Source organism: Podarcis gaigeae, assembly GCF_964106915.1.
Source record: "Podarcis gaigeae genome assembly, chromosome: 8".
In the NCBI taxonomy this organism is placed as follows: domain Eukaryota; kingdom Metazoa; phylum Chordata; class Lepidosauria; order Squamata; family Lacertidae; genus Podarcis; species Podarcis gaigeae.
In genome coordinates, this window is record NC_139684.1 from 67,062,629 (window position 1) to 67,088,915 (window position 26,287).

At 45.1% G+C, this 26,287-nt stretch overlaps 1 protein-coding gene and 1 long non-coding RNA gene across 21 annotated transcripts in view; both read left to right on the forward strand.

Moving 5' to 3' along the window:
• The window catches only part of EPB41 (erythrocyte membrane protein band 4.1), a 137,323-nt gene that overhangs the window by 12,555 nt on the left and 98,481 nt on the right, over positions 1-26,287 (forward strand). For all 20 annotated transcript variants that reach the window (XM_083750663.1, XM_083750656.1, XM_083750643.1 and 17 more), the window contains exon 2: positions 3,000-3,111. The gene's annotated coding sequence lies outside the window, so the exon portion shown is untranslated. The remainder of the gene's footprint in view (positions 1-2,999; positions 3,112-26,287) is intronic.
• Positions 14,978-25,691, forward strand: LOC310850011. The gene is made up of 2 exons (XR_014567197.1): positions 14,978-15,822; positions 23,041-25,691. It is a non-coding gene; the product is annotated as an uncharacterized lncRNA (long non-coding RNA).

Consider the following 26,287-nt stretch of genomic DNA (forward strand, 5'->3'; position numbering starts at 1 on the left):
ATCAAACTCTGGATCTGAAGCTTAGGCTAGGAGGGGGGAATCTTTTGCCTTCGAGATGTTGCTGAACTACAACTCCCATCAGCCCTTGCAAGCATGACCAATGACTGAGGATGATGGAAATAGTAGGCCAGCAACATCTGGAGGCCCAATGGTTTCCCATACCTGTGGCAAAGGAGAGGAGGAGGTGGTATGTGCCCCTTTAAATCTAGGCCTCCAGTGCAGCAATAAAAATTGCTAGCACATTTGCAAAGCTAAGCAGTGTCCGGTCTGGTTTAAATTGGATGGGAGACCATGTGTTGAGATTCCTGTATTGCAGGGGGTTGAACTAGATGACTCTCAGGGTATCTTCCAACTATACAAGTCTATGATTCTATTTGTTCTTAGTAGCTTATTCACATGCATATTGGAGAGCCTCTGAATGAAATCATGTGATCGCCCTTCCTTGCTTGTGGATCTGGACTGCATGTAGGACCAGAAGAATAATTACCACCTGCTCAAGTTTATTGTTATGCCTTCAGCACGATTGATCCCTTTTTAAAATGAATATAGTAAGAACACTATAGAAGAAAGCAGCCAGCTATGATATCGAAGATCTATCACATGTACACAAATGTGCAAAATCCAGTTGGTTACTTTGCACATAATTAACATTTTAGGCTGGGGTGGAGCTGAAGCCGTTTCAGTTCAAACCACAAGCAGTTTGGTAATCGGTTTGGCGCATCTCTGGAACTGGTTCAGTTCTTCGTGTGGGGAAACCTGAAAGTGATTCACTCTGATGATTTTGCAAAGCAAAGGTGGAGCAAGTTAACTTAAGTTAATTAAGCACAGTATGGCTAAATTACTGTGTGTTAGTGTAAGTTCTAGTAAAATTGGTGAGACGTTACTAATGACAGAAGGCTGCCTTTGTGGGTCCTGCGGGATTTAAGTTGAATAAAATTTAGGCATAGTTAAAAGGGAACAATTTCTTTTGAGCTTTCATTTTCCTCTTTCTAGCTCTCCACTGAGTGACTGTTCCTCTTGGGCTAAACCAAAGTACTGGGGTGTTTCTTGTTTTTGCATGGATGATCGTGCATGAAATAAAAATAGCAAAAAACACTTGGTCTCTGCTCAGAAACAATGCTAAACCACAGTTTAGCATTAGGGGAACGACTCCTTCTGCTTCCTTCACATGCATCGGGAGGTCAAAACATCCTGTTCTCCTTTTAGGACTTCCCACAGTGCTCTTTGCTGTCCAAGCTCAATGAACAATTTGAGCCAGGTTCTGGCTCCTATACATGTAGCCACATGGCTAACATTGCTGGTAACAGGTCCTGCTGCCATTCTCAGAACCTTTGGGCCGCCCACTATCCTTCCTTGCCCGCAGACGTTGCTTTCCAGAAAGGCTTGTTGCCTTGCGGCATCCACACTCCTTAAACTGCAGCTGTGTTGCAGGAGAGCCTGTTGCAACATCTGATTAGGGAAAGGAAGAAATACCATATAAAGGAAGTATGTTTTTGGATTGCCGTCTCAGAGTGCTACTGCTGCTTTGCTCGCTGGCACCTTGCATCACGAGCTGATGTGGTGATGCAACGCTCTGGGCTTAAATTACTTTCTCTCGCAGTTGGCAAGCGGCCTTGGCCCCGCTTTTGCCAGCTGGCTGAAGGCAGAAACAGACTGCCGTTTCCTTGTTCACAATGGATTTTTTCGGGTGTTTTACATAATCTGGAACTTGTCAGACGGGCTCCCAGGCCTCGTTTGCCATTGTCCGCTGTTCAGAGTTTACCCAACTTCCAGGATTGACTTCCAGTACTGCTTACTTGGAAAGGGGGACGATGCAAGCTTCCCAGCCAGAGGGTGTGGGTGTGTGGGTGGCAGTTGGCCTAATTATTTTCCAAAGGAACTGCTACTGTGTTTGCCAGAGGTTCAAGCAGCTTCTCGGAGCTCAGCAACTCTCTGTCCAGGGCTGCCAGGTCTCTCCTTTCTGAATGGTTTTTCTTTTGTCTCTCGCCTCTCGATGAGGGAACCCTTAATGGTCAGGTAATGGGCAGACTGTGTTCTTGTGTGTGTGTGTGTGTGTGTGGGTGCCTGCTTGCCTCTGTCTCCAGGATGTACTCGGGCTCTCAAACTGGCGAAATGCACCTTCACATTCGGAATGGAAGGCATGATGAAGCTGCTCATCTGACCTCCCTCCGGCTATGTCGCTCTTTCATACCAGGACGGGGATAGGTGAGGTGGTGGCCAAGTTGTCACTGCGCAAACACACCAGCGGAGCCAGTCTGGTTGTCCTGCTGGCGTGTTTGCACCATGCTGACCTCGCCTCTCTCCCCTTTCCCCATCCCAGGATGCAGCAGCAACGTAGCTGCAGGGAGGTCAGGTGAGCGATGCAGCCACACCATGCTGTCCGCTACTGAAAACAGCCGCAGAAAATGGGATATGATAGTTGCACACAAAATGTGGAGCTGAAGGGGTGGAATATGCGATTGGTAAGCTGATAGTGTTCAGTTGGGATTTTTTTGGGGGGAAATGGAACAAATTGTTTGTGTTTATTACACTTTTAAATGATAGGCAATGTCTAGGATGGCGTGTATAGAAATTACATAAGGACAGAATGCACTCAGTTTCCATATTTAAAACAAACTCCCCAAGCTATATTAAAAACCTGTTCTTTTGAGCTTGAATATCTTCTTCTTCACTTTAATTTTCGGGCAGGTAATACTCTGTCACATCCTTATAGATACCAGTAAAGTACTCCTTTTTTTGGGTGCTGGGTAGTTCCTGAGCTAAGGCAGATTCAGAAAGGCATAATTGCTGTATAGTAGACAGATGCCTATGGGAAACTCAGAAGCAGGACCCGGGGACAAGAGCGCTCTCCCCTTCCTGCAGGTTCCAGCAACTGCTTTTCAGAAGCATTACTGCCTCGGCTCGTGCTTGATTTATGAATCCAGCATGATGGAAATACCTTCGTTGCTTCAGACTTCTAAGATGGTAATGGCATTTTCTCTCTTTCCTTTCTGCCTCAGGCAAACTGGTTTCTTGTGACACGAGCCTCTTGGCGAAGCCTAATTTACCTGTTGCGTTGTGAAGAATTATGAATGTGACAGGTGTATATGCAGAAGGGATGAAACAAACAAGGTAAGGTTGAAAACAACAAGGCATGTAAAAGGTGACAACGTCACTGGGTGGAAGTTTGTTGTGGGAGCATTAAAATTAATCATTTGTGACTACAATGGTACCTTTGTTCTCGAACTCAATCTGTTCTGGAAGTCAGTTCGACTTTCAAAACAATTGAAAACCAAGGTGTGGCTTCTGATTGGTTGACTGGAAACAATGCCAACAGCTGGAACGGATATTCGGCTTCCAAAAAATGTTCGCAAACCGAAACACTGACTTTTGGGTTTGCGGTGTTCGGGAGCCAATTTGTTCAGGAACCAAGGTACCACTGTACTCTGAACTTGGTACTTAATTGGGTGACGTCACAACCTTGGCCTTACTTGAGGGTTGTGCCCCAAATTTAAAGAAATCTTAAAAGATTAACCTTACTGGTTGTTAGCCAGTACAGTCGTACCTTGGATCTCAAACGCCTTGGCTCCCGAACAAATTGGCTCCCCAACAATCGAAACCCGGAAGTGAATGTTCTGGTTCACAAACTATTTTTGGAAGCTGATCGTCTGATGGGGCTTCTGCGGCTTCTGATTGGCTGCAGGAGTTTCCTGCAGGCAATCGGAAGACATGCTTTTGTTTCCAAACGTTTTGGAAGTCAAATGGACTCTGTTCAACTTCCAAGGTACGACTGTAGATTAAATCTATATAAACTTGCATATAAGAGAAATAATAGTTCTAAATAGATGAAATGTGCTTTCCCGCTCCTACCGTTAGGTAGAGTGAGGCAGCCACCAGGGGTGGACCTTGACACCACCACCCCCACAGCTTCCCAAAGCCAGGTAAACAAAGTGCTGGACTTGGGGAAGGAGGTGTGAGGGCAGTGACAGGGTCCTAGAGACCCCCTTCCTCCTCCCCAAAGCCTGATAAGTGCTTGCCCAGCTTTGGGAAGGAGGCGGGAGGACTCTAGGACCCTGTTAGAGCTGTCATGCCTCCATTCTGCTTACTGGGCTTTGAGAAGGCTCCCTCTTCGGCTGGGCACCCAGCGCTCCTGCCCCGCTCTATAGATCCACCTCTGCAGCCACCTGAGGCAGATGATTTTGGGAGTCACATAAGGGCATTAAACTGCTTGCTGTGATGGTGATTGTATTTTATTGCCAGGGACGGGGCAATGCCCTTGTAGGATTTTTCAGCCTCTGCTGCTAAAACAACTTAGCTAGTCATGAGTATTATGCACCTGAGGTTCTTTTGGGGGGTTGGGAGGAGGCATTCCTGCTTAAATGTCCTGGGCCAGCTCTGCTTTTTTTTATTTCTTAAGTGATGCACTTATATCATTTAATAATGGAAAGCATCATTCTAAAATAGGAGCTTCCTATTCTTTGGCACCCAGGAGGAAATGTCTCTTTTGAAAACAGGCACCCGCCACCTGCCCCATTTAATAGAGATCATCCATTCTTTGTTCCAACTTACCACCTGAGAGGCCAGTCCCATTAAGGCTTCAATCCTAAACTTGCTTGCTAGCCAGGAAGCTCCACTGATGACAGTGGGAGTTACTCCTGAGTGAACATGCATAGGAACACATCATTGGCCTTGATGGTCCACTTGGTGGTGCTTACTTTTGAGTAGGTAGTAATAATAATGATGATGATGATGATGATGTTAATAATTTATTGTTTATACCCCGCCCATCTGCCTGGTTTTCCCCAGGCACTCTGGGCGGCTCCCAACCAAATATTAAAAACATGATATAGCATTAAACATTAAAAACTTCCCTAAACAGGGCTGCCTTCAGATGTCTTCTAAAAGTAAGATAGTTGCTTATTTCCTTGACATCTGATGGGCATTCCACAGGGCGGGTGCCACTACTGAGAAGGCCCTCTGCCTGGTTCCCTGCAACCTCACTTCTCGCAATGAGGGAACTGCCAGAAGGCCCTCGGAGCTGGACCTCAGTGTCCGGGCTGAACAATAGGGGTTGAGATGCTCCTTCAGGTATACTGGGCCGAGGCCATTTAAGGCTTTAAAGGTCCGCACCAGCACTTTTAATTGTGCTTGGAAACGTTCTATGAGCCAGAGTAAGGTCTTTCAGGACCGGTGTTTGCACTGCAGAGTTACTACAACTGCAGGCTTTATGGTTTTAATGCCAGCTTTCTCTCTCTGCCTTATATTCCACTCCTGTTTTTTAACGTCCTGCCTGATGAAGATTTCTGAAGAACTTGGAAGCGTATTTGCTAATTTGTGACATTTTGGTTGGTCCTAATAAAGGTCTTGCCTGCTGCAAGTGGCCCAGGCTGCCACCCCAAGCTTGCCAAAGACAAAATTTCTTGCAACATCTCTCCAAAACCCCTGAGGAATGTTGTGAAGAAGCTATTACCACTTTCATGACTCATTTGCTTCCTTGAAACCCAACCTGTAAGCAAACCCTAATCGGTGACTCTAATCAAGGGGTGTATCTCAATGCTTTCCAAATGCCCCACCCTGCCTTGCCATAATACCTTTTCCCCCCCAAACTGAGGTCCATTAATAACCTTCCTCATCCATCCTGAGCACAAGCTTCACTTCTTGCTACATTGCAAAGGATCACTGTGCGAGAGATGTAAGCAAATCCTCTTCTTAGAAGTGATTTGCAATTCATTTTGGCTAGGCCCGCAGATAGTAATTACTTTTGGCCACGGCTGACCTCGGCCCGGATTTGAGCAACAGATCTAGTTTATGGTTTATGTGTCTTTACCAATTCTCCGAGTTGCCTGCTCCCGCCAACTGTGCTGGGTCTGTGTTGCAAGTGATGCTCTGAGGCTGGTGCTAGAGGACAGGGCGTGTCAATGAAGGGCTGGCAGAAGGTGGATTGAGCTCTCCTGGTAGAGTGCTGGATGCTTTGTAGCAGAGCAGCAAGGATTTCTGACTCCCAATGGTCTAACAGCAACAACTAAAATTACAGTCGTACCTCGGGTTACATACACTTCAGGTTACATATGCTTCAGGTTACAGCCTCCGCTAACCCAGAAATAGTACCTCGGGTTAAGAACTTTGCTACAGAAATCGTGCTCTGGCAGCGCGGCAGCAGCGGGAGACCCATTAGTTAAAGTGGTGCTTCAGGTAAAGAACAGTTTCAGGTTAAGAACAGACCTCCAGAACGAATTAAGTACTTAACCCGAGGTACCACTGTACACCCCCTCTCAAGTTAGACTGATGAAAAGAATACTTGGGGGGAAACCAGGAGTGGTTTTTTGTGTGGAAGGGCTTGTAAGATCAGTTCTGGTTCTGATAATGTGTCCAGATTGAGCATGTGCTCAGAGTCACCCTCTCCCTTCATTTTTAGCATATGCTTGCCTGCCTGAGCCACTATCTTATACAGGCATAGGCAAACTCCAGCCCTCCAGATGTTTGGGACTATAATTCCCATTATCCCTGACCACTGGTCCTGTTAGCTAGGGATGGTGGGAGTTGTAGTCCCAAACATCTGGAGCGCCAGAGTTTGCCTATGCCTGATCTTATACCTGGCTGTATCTGGTGAACCTGATGGATCTAAGAAAAAAAGAAGTAGATCCTGCCAGTCTTAAAGCAGCCCATCCCTGGTACAGTGGTACCTCAGGTTAAGTACTTAATTCATTCCGGATGTCCGTTCTTAACCTGAAACTGTTCTTAACCTGAAGCACCACTTTAGCTAATGGGGCCTCCCGCTGCCGCTGTGCCGCCGGAGCACGATTTCTGTTCTCATCCTGAAGCAAAGTTCTTAACCCGAGGTACTATTTCTGGGTTAGTGGAGTCTGTAACCTGAAGTGTATGTAACCCGAGGTACCACTGTATTGGGGATTGGCCAACAGGGTTTCCCCTCTAACCCACAGACAAAACAGGACACATATTTGCATATTCTTTGTGTCATATGCAAATATTTGTCCCTTTTTGCAGTTGGAGTGGAGTGTCCAAAAATAAACCAGCGGCCACACATGTAATAAAATAATAAAAAGTCTGACAGGCAGAATGTGAACAGGTGAAGCTTTCCCTGGTAATTGTGTTTCCATACTAGAAAAAGACTTAACTGGTGGAATTTCTGCCTGTCACAAAGCTGTTATAGGCACAATAATCCCAATTCTCCCCAAAGCCCAATACTAAACCCAAAGCATGGTTCCCACTAATTTCCAAGGGTTTCGTTAATTTGCTCCTCCTGATTGCGCTTGCTAGCACCTCTCTAGGGGATAAAGCACATATCTAAGTGCACATGGCAATATTTGAGGGAGAGTTCTGGTGTCTACATGCATCATTGCTGCCCTCTTCCTTCACCCTGCTCATCATTTTTCCTCCTCTAATGTTGCTCCTCACCTCCACCCCATTCCTGATCAATGTATGTATATCCATTATCTCCCCTTATCGAGCCATCAAGTCTTCTTCGAAACAGGGAAAACGCATTAGTTCTGCATGCCAAGGAATGCTTTCAGAAGGTCAGCCAGTATCTTCACCTCCCACCGCCCCATCGAAATGACCTGGCAGCCTGCAAAGGTTAAGTGCAGATATCATGTTCCGGACTAGCCTGCTTCTGCAAGAATGTCCAGGGTTAGATGTTTCAGTGTTGTACCGATACCTGTCTGAATATAACCCTTTTCCAAATCCCCTTCCCTCTCCCGCATCCAACCCTGGTTTGTTTGTTTCGTAAAAGTAGTTTGCAGAAACCGTTATGCCATGTGAATGGGACTGCAAAAAAAATGCTTGAGGGCTACTCCTACAAGCACACATTTTAACCCAGTGGCGTAGCGTGGGGGGTGCCGGCTGCACCGGGCGCAACATCTGGGAGTTAGGGTTAGGGGGCGCAAATCCACGGGTTAGGGGGCGCAAATTACTTGCCTTGCCCCGGGTGCGGACAACCCACGCTACGCCACTGTTTTAACCATGCAGCTTTATAATGGGAAGGAGTTTCAGTGTAGTGCTATAACTCAGCCTAAGTCCATGTAACTGGCAGCACAGTTCTGCCAAGGAGCAAATTTATGAAACCCTTGGAAATTAGTGGAAGCCATGGGGCAATCCTGTGCACAGGGGTGGCTGACTTTGGTTCGGATGCTGCCTGCTGGGTGGGTGGGGGGGAACCTTGGTTCAGTTCACATTTAAAGGTGAACTTACCAAATAACACATTTTCTGAAGCACTAAGCTAGGGGTCAGCAAGGTTTATCTTGCCTGGGCTGGATCAGTCCTGGGGAGATCCCTCCTTGGGCCAGATTGCACCCGCCTGCCCAGGATTTTCGGTGTCTGCGCACTTGCCCATGATTTTTGGGTCTTGGGCTGGTATTTTGCCTTAGATGGAGTTTGCCACTCAATTTTGCCTGAATTCTCAAGCAGCCTGACTCTGAGAAGACCTGGACCTGGTGTGCTGGAGGCCTCTACTGACCTCACACTGACTATGGGCTGTGCCTTGATCAGAACGACTTTGCCCCCCCGCGAGAACAGCGCCGAGAGTAGGACAGGGATTTGGCGCTGGTCAGAACGATTTTATGCTGAAAGAATTCCTGGGTGGATTTCAACATTCCCACTGCTCCATTGATTGCAATGCCTTGCAGTTTCACCCAGCCCACCGTCATGAGATGAGGACACTAAAAGGAGAGGGAAGGTATGAGAGAAGGAAGGCCCATTTTTGCAAAAAATGTCCTTGTGCTTAAGGACAGCTTGCAAACCTCTCGATAAGCGCCTCATTCCACGGATGTGGTGTTTTAATCCTGCTGTTTAAAAATATGAATGTGCTTTAGAGTTTACTATGGTTTGTTTTACGCTGGTATTGATGCATATTATTTATTTGTTGTTGTAAGTTACTTTGAGTCACATTGGTTTTTAAAAAAGGCAACTAATAAGCTCAATGAATAATAATAACAATAATTGATAATAAGTGGAGCAAACATAAGTAGCAAAAATAGAAGCTAAGTGACTACCTGGAAATATTTATGTCTGTATTGAGATACAAACATATACACACACACACACACATATCTAAAATTATCTGCATACACCTAGAGATCTGCTGGCTCTGATGAGAGTTAGCATTCTAAATAGTAAACATCTCCCGCAGAAGCTCCATTAATTACAGCATTAGGGATCGACGTAAGAGAGGGCGATACATGACCCACTTACTCCCTTCCCCCCTCCCACTCCACGTTGTGCTGTAACGTGACTTTCCCGCAGTCTTGTTGATGTTATGGTGAGCGCACGTGTCTGTGACGTGAAGGTAAACCTCTCGCGGATGGGACAGATTGTCCCTGTCCAATCTGCCGCCTTCCGAGTCGCTCGTTTCTTCAAGCAGGCAGATGGGGTCAGGAGCGCTGTTTGGTGCTTTTCTCTGATGGGGAACAGAAAATGGAAGATGGTGTGTGTGTGAAGGAGAGAAGAGAGAGAGGGAGGTGTCATGCGCAAACAAGTTTAAATACTCTTCTGCCCATTAGTGCACATGGCTTTGCCAATACGCATGTACATGGATAGCTGTGTTTTCTTCTGTTGTCTGCATTCTCATTCACTTCTGTAGTGTGATGGTTAATAGCTACTTTTTAAAAAGAGCGGGTGGTCAGGGAGGAGTTGACGTTCATAGCCTGTGGAGCAAATGGCTTTTTTAAAAACTTGACTATTGTAGGCCAAGTGTGTGTTTGGGGAGCATCTGAGGTTGCAGCCCTTTTGAAGCTGAGCAATTTTGAGACTCAGCTGTCATTATGAGAGGGAGAAGAACACCACTTTCTCTGCAATACCATGCATCACTTTGTAAACCTTGTATCACATCCCTCTCCTCTTAGTTGACTTTTCCTCTGTAAAGAAGGTGCTCCAGACCCCCAATGATTTTGGTTGCCATTTTCTGCAGATCTATGGATTTGGAGGCACTTGGAGCCCCATGGTTATGCAGAACAGTGGTACCTCAGGTTACATACGCTTCAGGTTACATACGCTTCAGGTCACGGACTCTGCTAACCCAGAAATAGTACCTCGGGTTAAGAACTTTGGTTCAGGATGAGAACAGAAATCGTGCTCTGGCGGCGCGGCGGCAGCGGGAAGCCCCATTAGCTAAAGTGGTGCTTCAGCTTAAGAACAGTTTCGGGTTAAGAACGGACCTCTGGAACGAATTAAGTACTTAACCCGAGGTACCACTGTAATAATACTATTTTGCGCAGTGCCATCAGTGTAGATATAATCTACCACTGAGCTTTGACCCTTTTCTGTATGAACTTTTTATGTGATAGGCACTTTAGTGATCAGTAAGCTTGGATCCTGGCTTGACTTGGAATGGAGCTCTTTCTCTCCTCCCTTCCAACGAGAAGGCAAGTAATATGGCTGAGTCCAAGCAAATTAGACTCCGATATGGTTGCACAGGAAGAGGAAAGCAGCTTGATTTTTCTTTGTCTGAGATGCAAATCCGAGCCAGAGAAGAATTATAGAATTGCCACACTTTCTCTGTAGCGAGTGCTATGAGATTCTGTGAATCAGGCCCAGCCAGCATGGCCAAAGACTAGGGAGTTGTAGTGCAAAACATCTGGAGGGCGCCAGTTTGGCTACCCTTGTCCTAGCACTTTAGCAAGTGGGGTTGGCATTGCAACCTTCTGCACGTTTGCCTGTGTGTGTGTTCAGTGTGTGGTGGGGAGGGGTGGGATTGGTCTCTACCCATCAAGATTTTAAGTAATTTAATACCCCCAATGGTGCCATGTCTCATTATACAGCAGAAGTCACATGAATGGGATGGGACCTCGCGCACAGAGCCAACATAATTCCTTATCCCATTTTATCTTTTCGGACGAGCGTTTGTGATCGCTGAAGCATGGCCTTTTGCAGAAGGGTCTTTTCAGCAAGATAAATATCACATCTTGTTATTTATTTATTTCCTTCCCCAGCATGATCAATCCCAGCTGCAGAGCCTCTTCCCTGTGCACAATTCTGCCACCCGGATGCTAATCGTTCTTGGGAGACTATTAAAAAAAACAAAGACCAACCCTTAAAGGAGCAGAAGACATGATGGCAAGGGTCTCTGTTCTCAGTAGGCAGCTGGCCCTTCCGGTTTCCAGCCCTGCCTGTCTTCCCCCTCCCACCCCCATTTTTATCTTTCTCATCTCTCAACCCCTCTTTGTGCGCCACTTTTCGTCTGTCCGTTGCATAGTAGGACACCAGAGGTAAACAATTTGTAATGAACACATCCTGACCACCAGCCCCCAGGAGCACCTGCCAACCCTGGGGAGGGGGGCGGGGTTGAATGAGGAAGCTCATTTGTGTGGCCTTGTTTAATTCCCCTATATGTTATAATCTCCAGGACCATCTGTGTCCCTGCCTAGGCTGGGGAGGCCAAAAAGCTCTTGGGATTTATTCCAGAAGGTGGACTTGGAGAGGGCTGTTTATTCACTGGCTGCCCAGATAACATCCCCAGGTCAGAGGAGGACAGTTTTGTTTGCTTTTTGAAAGAGCCGCTGAGCCGGCTCTCATCCAGGCAGGGAGGCTGGTGCTCAGCAAAGCATCAGGAAAGAGAGAGAGAGATGAGGCTTAAACCAAGAGAGAGAGGATGTTTTCCATGGTCCTTCCCCACTGCTGTGCGCTAATGTCCTTTGTCTTCTGCGTATTCACTACCCAAAGCTGGGCTGAGTTCTTTCTACCTAAGGGCTCTAAGCACAGCCTCTGTATCCAGGGAAGGTTTGCCATCTAATGCCAGTTGCCGGGCAGAAAAGCAGGAGAAAGCTCAAATTCTATGAGAGTGATGTAAACCAGCAGGGCTCTTCTTATCTCGGGGTATATTAGCCCTTGCTCCTTTTAAAGGAGGAGTGGAGAACCTCAGGCCCTGGGGCCCAATGTGAACCCCTGGGTCTCTTCCTCCAGCCCTTGGGACGCTTTGCAGGCCTGAAGAAGTACAGAAGAAGATTCAGTCCTAGACATCTTGCCTTGTAGTATTGTTGGCAGAATTGGGCTGCTGGTGTGGCTGCCAGACGGGTGACTTGGAGTAGCCACAGGGACCAAATATAAACCGCTCCTAAAGGATCTACATTGGCTCCCAGTACATTTCTGAGCACAATTCAAAATCTTAAAAGGTAAAGGTAAAGGGACCCCAGTCCATTAAGTCCAGTCACGAACGACTCTGGGGTTGCAGTGCTTATCTGGCCTTTAAAGCCCTAAACCAGGGGTAGGCAACCTAAGGCCCGGATCCGGCCCAATCGCCTACTCAATCTGGCCTGTGGATGGTCCAGGAATCAGTGTGTTTTTACATGAGTAGAATGTATGCTTTTATTTTAAATTCATCTCTGGGTTATTTGTGGGGCATAGGAATTTGTTCATTTCCCCCTCCAAAATATAGTCCAGCCCACCACATGGTCTGAGGGACGGTAGACCAGCCCACAGCTGAAAAAGGTTGCTTACCCCTGCCCTTAACAGTCTCGGTCCTGTATACCCGAAGGAGTCTCCACTCTCATTGTTCAGCCTGGACACTAAGGTACAGCTCTGAGGCCCTCATTTCAAGAAATGAAGTTACAGGGAACCAGGCAGAGGGCCTTCTCGGTAGTGGCGCCCGCCCTGTGGAACGCTCTCCTGGCGGATGTCAAAGACATAAAACAATTACACGACTTTCCAATGACACCTGAAGGCAGCCCTGTATCAGGAAGCTTTTAATGTGTGGTGTTCTGTTGTGTTGTTGTGGTTGTTGCTGTGTTTCTGCATATTATGTTGGAAGTTTCCTCAGAGTGGCTGGCCCACAAAAAATTCATCATCATCATCTTCAGTGGCTCTTGTAATTTCTTAGTGGTTTCAGCTTGTATTATTTGTTGCATATGTTTCTAGCAAGACAGTGGTACCTTGGTTCTCGAACTCAATCCATTCCGGGAGTCCGAATGGCCCACAAAAAATTCATCATCATCATCTTCAGTGGCTCTTGTAATTTCTTAGTGGTTTCAGCTTGTATTATTTGTTGCATATGTTTCTAGCAAGACAGTGGTACCTTGGTTCTCGAACTCAATCCATTCCGGGAGTCCGTTCAATCCCAAACCATTCAAAAACCAAGGCGCCGCTTCCGATTGGCTACAGGAAGCTGCGTCAGATGTTTAGCTACCAAAAAACTTTCGCAAACCAGAACACTTAACTTCTGGGTTTGCGGTGTTTGGGAGCCAATTTGTTCGACAGCCAGTGGCGTAGCGTGGGTTGTTAGCACCCGGGGCAAGGCAAGTAATTTGCGCCCCCTAACCTGTGGATTTGCGCCCCCTAACCCGTGGATTTGTGCCCCCTAACCCGTGGATTTGCGCCCCCAAACCTAAACCCCAGATGTTGCGGCCGCCCCCCTGCACCCCCCACGCTACGCCACTGTCGACAGCTAAGCCGTTTGACTTGGCTTAGTCCTTGGCGCTCTGCTCCTGGCTAGTCCCGTAGCTGTGATTTGCATTTTGCACATGACTGTTTGCTGGCTTCGTCCCACATGGCAGCTCAGGCTACTGACCAGACCCCACCCTTTCCCAACTATGAAGGTAGCAGGTGCAAGACAAATGAGCCTAATCACGTCTCGAAGCTCACTTAGACTCCCCATCCATCTCCTGCGATGGCAGACAAAGGAAGGCCAAAGAGACCATAACCTTGATTCTGGTAGTCATAGAGCTAGATTAGATACATTGCCATTGTCTGGATACAGGACTTCGTGGTTACTTTGATGATGATGCTCACTCACCCCCCCGGCAGTCTCCTGCAAGGGGGTAGAAGCAGACAGCTGCTCACAGAAAACAATGGGGGGGGGGGACACCTAGGACATTGGTGTAGCTGTGCTTGTCTTTCCTCACCGGGCAAAGATAGAAGCAAAGTCAAGATTTCATCCTGTTTCTCACATTGTGAACTGGGTTAGGAAATCACTTTTGCAAGCTCATGCCCTGCTCGCCCCCATCTTCAGGCAAAAGCATCCGATGAAACTTCCATAATGAACTGGAAGACAGACAATGTTTTGTACAGTGGTACCTCGGGTTAAGAACTTAATTCGTTCTGGAGGTCTGTTCTTAACCTGAAACTGTTCTTAACCTGAAGCACCACTTTAGCTAATGGGGCCTCCTGCTGCACAATTTCTGTTCTCATCCTGAAGCAAAGTTCTTAACCCGAGGTAATATTTCTGGGTTATCAGAGTCTGTAACCTGAAGCGTATGTGACCCGAGGTACCACTGTAACTCTAAGGTGACAGGTAGCCAGTTCGGTACCTTAGTTTGGAGAAGAGATGAGTAAGAGGCAACATGACAGAAGATTGCCAAAATTATTCATGATATGGAGAAAGTAGGTAGAGGAAAGTTCTCCTCCTTTCATAATGCTTGTGTGCACCCAGTGACATTCAGAACAGATAAAAAGAAGTTATTCCTTTGTGCACCGCATAGTTACTGTGGAACTATAGTTAAACAGGGCCTTTCTCCTGGGCATGGTCGGCCAATTGGTGCCAAAGAAGGATAGAACATTCTTTATGTATGCTACAACAGCAGCAAGAATACTCATCGCAAAGTATTGGAAGACAAGATCTACCCACCTTGGAAGAATGGCAGATGAAGGTGATAGACTATTTGGGACTGGCAGAAATGACTGGCAGAATCCGAGACCAGGGAAGAGAGACGGCGGAAGAAGATTGGAAGAAATTTAAGGATTACCTTAGGAAACTTTGCAAAATTAATGAATGTTAGAATGACGTTGGTTTAGAAATTAAGTGGTTTTCAGCTGTAATGATTAAGTAAAAAGAAAAGAAAGGCTAAAAATTAAATGAAAAATAAGGGAGAGGATTTGCTGAATTAATAATTAGAAATTGGAATACAGAAAGGGGAGGTATGAGGAGGTCGGGGAAGTAAGTTATAAGAAAATAAGGGATTGAAATTATACTTGTTTTTGTTTGCATTTTGTTTGTATTGTTGTTTTGTTTTTATATAATTTTTGAAACTTTAATAAATATCTTTAAAGAAAATATAGTTAAACAGAAACAACCTGGTGTGTTTACTTGTCACTGCCTTTTGTGTGTAGGATTTGGGATGATCAGCTGGCTTGCAGTGTTAATTTAATTAAAAAGTATGTTTTTTTGTTAAAAAAATAAAATCCGCTAGAGGGCTCAGTCAGAACCCATTAAGAGTTTGAGCTGGACGGATTCAGACCACCAGTTCCCCCGTCCCAACAAGGCTTCCCTTACGTAACTGATCCAGGCTTAGCCAGACCCAGCAAGAAGCGGAGCATGCAGCCGATCAGCTCCCCCGTAGCCTCCAAATTCCAGCATCACATTTTCCCCTCTCCCAAACTCTGCTAGATTCTCTGTCATTTCCTCGCTCTCCTTGATTTTTGGGTTGAGAAAATCGGATCCGTATGTCAGATTACCACCCAAAGCTTCCCATAAACCCACATCGCTGAGATTAAAAAACAAACACTCACGCTGGCCATATGCAGGATGCTTGGAGCGTCTGTGTTTTAAATAACACATGGCTGGTTTTTAAACCTTCCTCCCCACCCATCCTAGCTCTTTTTAATTATAAATATACCTCTAAAAAGAGTCCAGAATGAATTTCTGGCTGGTTTAGTTGCCTTTTGCTCTGCAGGAAATCTTAAGGAACAACTGCTGCTAGACTTTAGGGGGAAATAAAGTAAATCTGTAGGTATGAACTCTCTCGCCTTTGTGGATTAAGGTCACTTGTACGTACAGCTGTTTTTGAAAGCTACGTTGCCTGGCTAATCAATATGTTGCCTCTCTCGCTCTTTTCCATGTGTTGCTCTCTGATGGATTCTGCTGGCTCACCTACGGGCTCCCTCTGATTGGCTCCTCTTTTGGTGAGTATGTGCTTCGTTACATTGCTAATAAGCGGAAATGGTCCTTCCAGATGTGGATGGGTTTCCCCTTTTATTTTCTAATTCAGTTCTACTTGTTTTATCCTACAGCATTTCCCTTCTAATGCAATGGAATGACTTATTTTTAAAAAAATTGTACTTGATTTTTTTTTGGAAAATGGAGAGGGATGGAAGTCAAATGCTTAAGAGAGGGTTTTAGATGGTAGTGAGTTGTTCTGCTACAATGGATGGCTTTTTCTATGGGATTTCCCCCCCATTTGCCTTTTTGAATGGAAGAAGCATATTTAGCCTTCATTAAAAAAGCCAGATTAATTTTCAGTCTCTTATTTGCATCCCGGGTGTTTACAAAAACAACAAAAAATAAAAAACCCTCAAGAAAAAAAGGGTAAATCAGTTGCTGAATTTATTTATTTTTATATAGGAGATTCTCCTGTAAGAACTTGGAGGAAGAGAGGGAGTAAACGAACTGTTCTTGTTCGTTTAATGGCTCTGAAAAAGAGAGTAGAGAAATCAATGAAGGATAAGCCTGTCAGTGGCTACTAGTCATTAGTAGGGGTGCTTTGCCCTGTGTTTCTTACACACCGTACTGTTTCCATTCCACTGCAGTTCGTATTCTGCCCAGAACGACTTTATTGGTCTCGCTGTCCGCATTGGCAAAATCACATAACTTATGCTGTTGTTTAAATTATGTTGTCATTACATTGTTCCACCTCATTCATTTCAAAGCAAAGGGAACACAATGCAAATGGGAGGGGGGGGGGAAAACAACGTAATCAATTGCGTATTGTTTGCAGACTGAAAGCAAAAACTGGATTGATATGTATTCCCGGTGTGGGATGAATAAGCGAGGGAACAATTGGGACTCTTGAAGCACACTCCTGCTTATTCATTAGAAATCGGGGCCGGTATTTGGCTCCATTTAAATTCCGGTACCAAATTTGCTGGGATTTGACTCTATTTGTGCACTCTCAGGGGCTGTTGATTCCTCTCCAAAAGGGGTTCGTAGTTGGTGCCAGTTAGATGAGCAGTTCCAACTGCAAACCCTGCTGGGATTGGCTGAACTTGAGGGTTCCCTGGCCTGACTGGAAGCCCCATTTGGAGGGTATCTTCCCTTTCCTTTTGATGAAAGCCCCTGTCCGTTTGAAGTTGGATCACCTGCTGCCATGGTGGCATTGTGTGATTGACAGGTGGAAGGCTCCACCCATCTGTTAAGGTGGCCCATAGTGGGACCATGGGGAAGCTGATAATCTAGCCCACTGGCAGATGCCGCTCTCCACCCCCACCCAAGTTTCCCTGGGTCTTGGGTCAACTTTCTCTGTATACATACATTCTAAATTGCACGTTGTGGAGAAGGGGCATATTCCACACTTAAAAGGCTTGCTACAAACTTTTCTATGCTTGTTTGGGAATCAGAGTTTTAGCCGGAGCAGTGGACAGCCATTATTCATTGATGAATGTTGTAAGTCTTTACTGCTGGCCAGATAATTAGAAGAAGACTAAATGCTAGCCTGTTAATGATGGGAGTGGGAAAACATGTGATATGCTTGTTTCACTGGAACTGAGCTTTGCTGATGGAGGATTTGTTAGCTAACTTATGTTGCCTTTTCACCTTCATTTACATATCTTGCAATCCAAATCTATGTTGTCAGTCTCTGATGGGCTAGGCTCTGTTGGAAAAGTTCCTTCCAGCTTACAATTTGGAGGGTAGTGTGTGTATGAATAGTCTTGCAACAGCTCTGCAGGAAGGGGGGTGCAGGGGGTGGAGTCCGCCCCAGGTGTCATCCTTGAGGGGGGGTAGCAACATGGGGCGTAGCACTTACCGCCGGGCATGGCCTGCAGCACGCCTGAGCCACATGTCTCTCCTGGGAGTGACTCGGTGGGTCAGGTCCCCGTGCTGCCCGAAACAGCAGCGGGAAGTTTGCGTCCGCCAGGCGGACTCCGTGGGCAGCTTGCCGTGCCGCCCCCCTGGGCGGATTGCCCCCCCCATGGATCACCCCGCCCCTGTGGGCGGATTGCCCCGCCACTCCAAGTGCCAGAGCAGCTTGCTATGTCCCTGCAGCTCTGGTATGGTTCAGAGGGCATGATCTGCTTGAACTCAAGAAGAAACATTTGGTATTGCGCTGTTTCTGAAAATTGCAGCCTTGTGCAAACAGCCAATGAAGGATTTGTCAGGCCACTATGAAAGTGTAAGTGATTATTGTCTTACACCCCCTGTTAGGGAGCTTGGGCCAAAACTAAGCTCTTGCAAATCCCATTGATTTTAATATGAGATAACTTAGTTTTCTTTAAGTTTTCAACATGCTGCTTAAAAGAAAAAGAAAAAAAAGACTAAGTTCACATAAAGTGACTTTTACACCCCCCCCCCCATAATAAATAACTTTAAAAAGACATCAATTGCTAGTTGGGGCTGGTTGGGGGGGCAACATTTGGAGGAACACAGAGTTCCTTGCCATTGATTTAAAAGCTGCAAGCCAGGTGGTCTATGGCCACTGCCTCAGACAGCATTGCTAGTTGCAGACTTCATGTTTCCTTTGCACATTGTGCAAGATCCCGGGCATCCTTGTCTGGTCATATGCAGGTTCATGCATGAGATGCCGGACCCTTGAGATCCCTTCCCACTATTTGGTTTTGTGGACCTGTAAGTGCCTGGTTTTCTAAGGAGCAGTGAAACCATTTATGAACAAGAGTGTTGACATTTGCCCAGGCTTTTCCTTGGGAGCTGTTTACTTCCTGTAAAGAGACAGCTGAAATCATCTTTCTCAAAGTGTGAAACAGCATTGCCTCTGGGGAAAACATGCCTTTCCTTTTTGCTTTTCACCAGTTTGATGAACCTGATAGATTTGAAGAGAAGGGGAGGGGAGGGGAAGCAGTCAGTTAAACAACAAGAAGAAAAAACGCAAGAAAGATAATAGGGGGACTCTGCTGTGGGTTAGACATCAGGGAGAGCTGCGACAGCTTTGAATTGGCTTAACATACTGGGAAAGGCTCCATAGGTTCATTCTGTACATCTTGATATAAAGATGTTATAGTTATGCAAACCCTGATCCACAGTGCCTGCTGCTAACCATCTTAATTATGTGCTCGCCAGAGGAAATAAGTGGGGCACAGAGGAATATTTTGGCCTGATAGGAACTGCAAAGCATTTTCTTGTATCTCTTCTACCATCAGCTACCGATGTCAGTCTTTAAGGCTCTCCTCTGGGGTCTGCAATTTTCCGTGGTTGGTCTTTGAATGTAAATGGCAGTGGTTATTTATAGCCTCAGAATAAAATCCTTTTGCTTTTCATGTTCCAGACCACAAGAGGCAGCCAGATTCAATTCTCATTATTTTGTCATGAGCTCTGCAGTGCTCCCCCCCCAACTCCACACGAAAAAATCCCAGCTCCCAAAGAAACATTCTAGGTTACAGAGCTTATTTTGTTGATACTGTGGAAACAAAAGACCTTAAAAGCAAATCTGAAAACACTTTCATTTTCCACAAAGTAAACACAAACAAATAAATGAGGCAAACATTATGACTGAGGTGGATTTGTTTCTTTATGTATATTATTATTATTCTTGCATGGAAGCAAGCACTGGTATAAGCTAGCTACAATTTAATTTTCAGGGATTTAGCAAGTTGTGCGTCTGTCTGTTTGGTGTGTCGTCAAAGAGCCTTTTCACCATTCTAAAATTATTATCCACCCTTACCCTTAAGGCTGGAAGGAGAGTTGAGACGGGAGCTGTGAATAAAAGTAAAAACGTAAAGAGCTCTCTTCTTACGTGATTACAACGTGCTTTAATTTCAAAATTAATTTCTCTAATTTCTGTGTCTATTCCCCCCCCCAATACAGTGTGGTGCAGTGGTTAGAGTGCTAGACCCAAATTTGAATCCCTGCTCCACTGTAAAGTTCACTGGGGTTGCAGTCCTGTACCTCACAAACTTAGAACCCCCATTGAACACAGTGGGATTAAGCTCTGAGCAGGCATGTATAGGATTGCACCGTGGGTGACTTGAGACTAGCCCTTGTCTCTCACCCTGACCCACATCACTTGAGTTGTTGTGATAAAGTGAAGGACTAAGCATGGTTCTTTGAGCTTTTGCAAGGATGCAGTATTGCTTGTTATCATATACTGTGTGCTGATTCCAGTCCTTGGGTGGGGCAGGTCATTGCTTACAGAGCTGTGAAGGCCCCACCCACTGACAAGAGGGAGGCATGAGTAGACTTGGGGGAACCCCCCAAGCTATGCAGAAGAACCAAAACTCCTTGGGTGGGGAGCGCCCTCAATATAGCCCAGTAAGAAGTTTGCTGGGAAACTTTGCTAAAATAGAAAAAGCAGCAGGAAGATGCAGGCAAGAAACAAACAAAAGTGGTTTTTCCGATGTGTTGATTTTTAATGTCGTACCCCCCCCACCCCCCCAGTGGCTATGAATTCAGTCATGTTATCCACAATCTTGGTCAGTGTTGACTTGCTCTTTTTTCTCTTGGAAATCTGCCGTGAAAGCCTTCCAGATATTTGTCCACAACTTAGTGCTGAAATGCATTTTCTGTAGGAAAGGAAATAGTGCTAAATATGTCTCATGAAGAACTGTTTCAGTTCACCCAGTTCCTTAGAACCCATAATGGAAGCCCCCTTAAAAATGCAGACCCCACATTCTTTGTAATGTGGTTATACTGTGTTGTTAAAGTATACTAATAGCTATACAAAGCAATTGTTTTGCGTACCCCAAGACATAGTTAGGTGGTGGTACCATGCAGTGGGATTTTCCTCACGTGAAGAAGCGGTGTATTTTGGATTAAGACCACACATTCTTTTTGGAACAAAGAAAATCCAACTGCATAGGGTCCCTTGGATTCCATTTCCATTTGTTCCTAAAATAAAACACAGGAAAACTATGTCCTCCATTCGGGCACCAGAGGCGGAGGGTTTATCTCCTGTACCATCTTGGGTGGCAGCATATGGCTGCTGCCATTATGTCCTTCCCCAGAATTCTCTGAACATCACATCGTTTTGTGGCATATACTGGGGGAGGGCTTATGATGGGGCACCGTTCCCCATAGTGCCCTGGGTATTGCGCTATTATGGGGAATTGTGGGAAAACAAAATGGCCCCCATAGGGGGTGATCGTTTCCCCCAAAGTGTGCAAAAACAAAAAGATGGTTAAGAAGAGGGGCTGCTGCAAGGTGTGATGATGGCCACCAACTTGGAAGTCTTTAAAAGAGAATTAGACTAGGCATAGGCAGACTTGGCCCTCCAGATGTTTTGGGTCTACAGTTCCCATCATCCCCGACCACTGGTCCTGTTAGCTAGGGATGATGGGAGTTGTAGTCCCAAAACATCTGGAGGGCCGAGTTTGTCTATGCCTGGATTAGACAAATCCATGATTTATTCAAGGCCACCAGCCACTGTGATCATGTCCTAACTCCATTGTCTGAACGGCATGGCTCTGAATACCAATTGCTGGAGAACATGTATGTAGAGCAGGGGTCAGCAACCTTTTTTCAGCTGTGGGCCGGTCCACCGTCCCTCAGACCATGTAGTGGGCTGGACTATATTTTTTGGGGGGAAATGAATGAATTCCTATGCCCCACAAATAACTCAGAGATGCATTTTAAACAAAAGCACACATTCTAGTCATGTAAAAACACCAGGCAGGCCCCACAAATAACCCAGGGATGCATTTTAAATAAAAGGACACATTCTACTCATGTAAAAACACGCTGATTCCTGGACTGTCCGCTGGCCGGATTGAGAAGACGATTGAGCCGCACCTGGCCCCCGGGCCTTAAGTTGCCTACCCTTGGTGTAGAGTGTTGTTGCACTCAGGTCCTCCTTGTGTGTTTCCCAAAGCATGTGGAGGATGCTGAATTAGATGAGCCTTTGACCTCACCCCACAGGGCTCTTTTTATGGTCTCTACTGCTGTCGCAGCAGGTGGTAGAGGATTATAAAAAGAGATACCAAAATTAAGAAAACTGTAGATGAAAAGTGAGCACCTGAGTGAATGAGATGTTAATAAACACAAACCAAATGGGATTTTGACGAATGTAACATCATAGTGAGTTGGGAGGGGGGGTGGGCAGGCTGCATCCCTGATCTAATTCCTGGATCCAACAAGGATCCAATTGTCAGACCAGCTTCTTGGTATCGGGCCTGCTAAGTTTGGGTTGGTAAGGTAACAAAGGAAGTGCTCTGTGCCAGAGGGCAAATGGGTGGGCCTCCCTCCCTCCCTCCCTTGACTCTAGTAGTTAGAAAGGCAAAAGTTGTGTGTGGGAGCTAAAAGCTACAAGCAGGCTGGGAAGCTGAGAGGCAGAGCCATGCCTGATTTCTGCTGGGATCCAAGGGTTTGGCTGTGGGAGAAGCAAGAACCCCTTGAGATGTTAATGCCGTGAGCCCCTCCATTGTAAGGTCAGGTTGCACATATGTGTAAGTAAACCATGCATCATAAACACACAACAGTCTCTTCTGTCCCTCATTCTGAGAAAGGGCCTGGAACACCAGGAATCTTGCACTGCTCAGATACTGGGGCAGCGTGCAATGAGACTTCCGGCATCTGCCAGCTATTAAGAAAACATTTCATACTTTAGCTGCAGATGCTGGACAGTGCCTTTTATGTAATGGTTGTATAGATATGCAGTTGCTCCAAAGTGCATTCTGCTTTGGGCTTTTTCATTGTTACCAAAACGTCTGTTAGAGGGAAGGGTGGATGTATGTGGCAAACATTGGTGTGTGTGTGTGTGTGTGCGCGCGCTTAATATCTCTGAGGCATATTCAGGTCTCTTTGAGCTTATACATCTTGGTGAAGCAAAATGTGGCCTAAGCACTGAACAGCTGTCACTATTTTTACCCCCGAACTGTTAACTCTGGTATGAAAGAGAAGCCGCTTTATAAATATAAGAACAAAATTCTGATTAAAACAATAATTCAGAACTTCGGAGGTATACATCTTTATTCTCTGAAATATTTATCCCACTACAGCACTGCTCTAGATCTTGTCTCTGTTTCCTGTCTTTAAAACCCCCTCCGTAGTAGCCCCTTTTCTCGCGCATTGTTTCTTTCTGAACTAATAAACTTAATCGATCTCTTTGCTTGACTGCTCTTTCTTTCACTATAATCCTTTCACCTCTCTATCCTCTTAACTGTTAGCCTAGGAGGGAATCACAGCTCTAATCATGTCATTTCAACCCCTCTCTTAATGACCAATGTTTGTTTTTGTGCTAGATGACAAGTTGAAAGAAACTGGGATTCAAGTAGCTACGCCTCCTCAAATGGCATCCATTCAAGAAACTGTCAAGCACTGAATCTGTTTAATATAGCCAAATGTCTTTATTTTAGGAAATCTTTATAGTAGGCCGTCGTTATTAATATGCATGACCAGAAACATTTTCTCTCTCTCCATAAAAGGCCTTTAGCACGTGGGGGGTTGCATCTGTGTGTCTTTTAGCCACAGGAGCAGTCTATTGTGACCAGCTTGCATCTCCTGCAGTGCTGTCTGTACCATGAGCCCCAAGAGAGGAGAGAAAATGTTTTGAAATTCCCTGAATGCAGATTTGCAGCCAGCTGGCTTTGACACACAAATGAAGGTGAAAAGGGTGACTTTTCTGAGTTTGAATGGAGGAGGCTATTTTGATTTCCTTTCCTTCTTGGAACCCACAATAATTAGAAGGCAATACAGTTATTTGTATTTATTGGTGGCGAGGCTTCGCTAAATTGTTTGGAATCCAAAATAGAGCATAGGCAAAAGTTGTAGCCATACTCTGTGACTCCTACTAAAACTCTATTTCATTATTTCTGCTGAAGCAATTACAGTGACAAATAATGAAAAAGGGGGAAATAGCAAACTTAAAAATTATTATAAATTCAGCAACCTATCAGTCACTTAAAAACAGCAGTCGCCAAATACTAAAATTGCCTTTTGGAAGAGATGCACTTTAGACGCCTGTCAGAAAAAAAGCAGAGCAAAAATAGGCTCAGATGGACTTACCTTAGAGTAGGGGTAGCCAATGTGGTGCTCTACATATGTTTTTGGGCTCCAACTTATATCACACCCAGCCAGCATGGCCAATGGAGAGAGATGATGGGAACTGTAGTCCTACATCATCTGGAGGCCCCATGTTGGTTACTCTTGTCTTAGAAGGGCATTTCACAATCTTGGTGCCATAACTGAAAAGGCCCTGTCCCTCATGGTCACTTCCCATGCTTCTGGTGGTAGTGGGGACTTAGAACAAAACCTCATAGGTTGATCTCAGTGCTATGGCAAGGTCATATAGCTGGAGGAAATTATCTGAATATACTATGTACTTGAATATATTATCTTGATTTGTGTATTAAACTAATTATACTTAGAAATCTACCTTCATGAGGCTTTTCCCTGAAAGGTGGCCCAGAAATACTTTTAAATAAATGAATATTATAAAGAAAGATTTTCCACTTCTATCCAAAATCCTTATATACCTAATCCTGCTCAGAATGGCAGTATCTTCTCACTACCAAGATAAATTAAATTTGAATATATTATGTATTACAAGGATAATCTACTGGAAGAGTACAATTCTGTCCCCTACTATTTGTCATTCAAGACCAAGGATGGATGTTTCACTTTGGTCAAACAATACCGGTATTTCCTAAACTTTACCGTAAGATTACAGACATTGCTCTTTTATTTAATTTTTAGAAACATTTATCTTCAGTATCATAAAGGAAAACATAAGTTGGTGCCCTGGAAACAAACATAGCAGTTAACACAAAATGTTGTAAATCTCATAGTTCTTCAGGAAACTATGGTTTTTAGTCTGAAGTGGATTAGTTGCATACAGGCTAAGGTGGATTAGTTGCAGTTCTGCTTGCTTCATTTATATATATATATATAGTGTGTGTTTTTATATACTGCCATATCATAAAATATCAGGGCACTTGTACAGTGTTTTGAGAACATTGTATATGTCTTTGTGCTTGGAACAATAATTTTAATAAGAGGAACCAAAGGCTTCATTAGCTATTGGCAATGGCCTTGTCTGAAATGCTTTGATTGCGGTCCACTCACTCAACCCTTGAATCATAGGAGGAAGGTGATATATAAAATGTAATAATATAAACAAACTATTCCCTTCACAGCTAAATCCAGTATCTATCTTTAGGGCTGCTTCTCAATTTCTGTTGATAGCAGGTGTATATTGCAGACTACTTAAAAGTACGGTACTGCTAAATGAAGCAGCTTCTTACAGAGCTTTTATTTCTACACACACTTGGATTAAAAGCCCGAGCTATGAATTATTAGGAAGTCTTCATTTAGAAATGAGATAGACATAAGGTTTGGCTTACTTAGTGTGTCATCTGAATCCTGGATCATGGCTAACCTATTTCCTACTTAATCAAGTAGGCTTATAGCCAAGAACAAACCTGCTGAGCTAAAGGGACCAGAGAGGAGCAAAGTGGCTGTGATGTCTTCCCTAGGAAGACAGCATTTTTGTGCTAAGTCATAGTCTGATTTAGTGTTACATGCAAATGTGCCCGGTAGAGATATTGGGACAGACAAATGTACCGTATTTATTCAATTGCATATTTATCCCACCCTACCTCCCAATAAGTTGATAAGAGAGGTAACCTGGGCTTGAGAGAGTGTTTGCTAGCCCAAGAACTTCAAGGAACTGAGCTTCATGGATTTGAACCCAGGTTTTCTGAACCATAACTAGACTCACTAGTCAGCCGCTCTAACCATTACAGTATACTATACTGTATAGTGACAACATCAGCATACTGGTGATTTTTTGGGGAAGAGTCACTGAAGAACACACAAATACGTTTTTAGGAGAACCTTAACCCACTAGCTATTATCTGATGGATAATATGAATTTCTCTCCTACCTTAAAGCACATTTGTTGCTTGGTCTTTTCTTACACATGGGGAAAATATCCCCGTTAAATTAAGAGTTACAGTTAGCTTAAAGGTAAAGGGACCCCTGACCATGAGGTCCAGTCGTGACCAACTCTGGGGTTGCAGCGCTCATCTCACTTTATTGGCCGAGGGAGCTGGCGTACAGCTTCTGGGTCATGTGGCCAGCATGACTAAGCTGCTTCTGGCAAACCAGAGCAGCGCACGGAAACGCCGTTTTCCTTCCCACCGGAGCGGTACCTATTTATATACTTGCACTTTGACGTGCTTTCAAACTGCTAGGTGGGCAGGAGCAGGGACCGAGCAACGGGAGCTCACCCCGTCACGAGGATTCGAACCGCCGACCTTCTGATGGGCAAGTCCTAGGCTCTTTGGTTTTAACCCACAGCGCCACCCATGTCCCACAGTTAACTTACATGAGTGCATTTTAAATACCTGTGCTTGTGGGCAAGCTGCTTAAGCCAGAGGTGTTCAGGCGCTGGTGTAAATGTCAGTGAAGAGGAGAGGAAGGACTGGACGCTGCTTTTCTACACTGTCCTAAAATGTTAGGCACAAGGCCACAGTGCAGTATGACTTG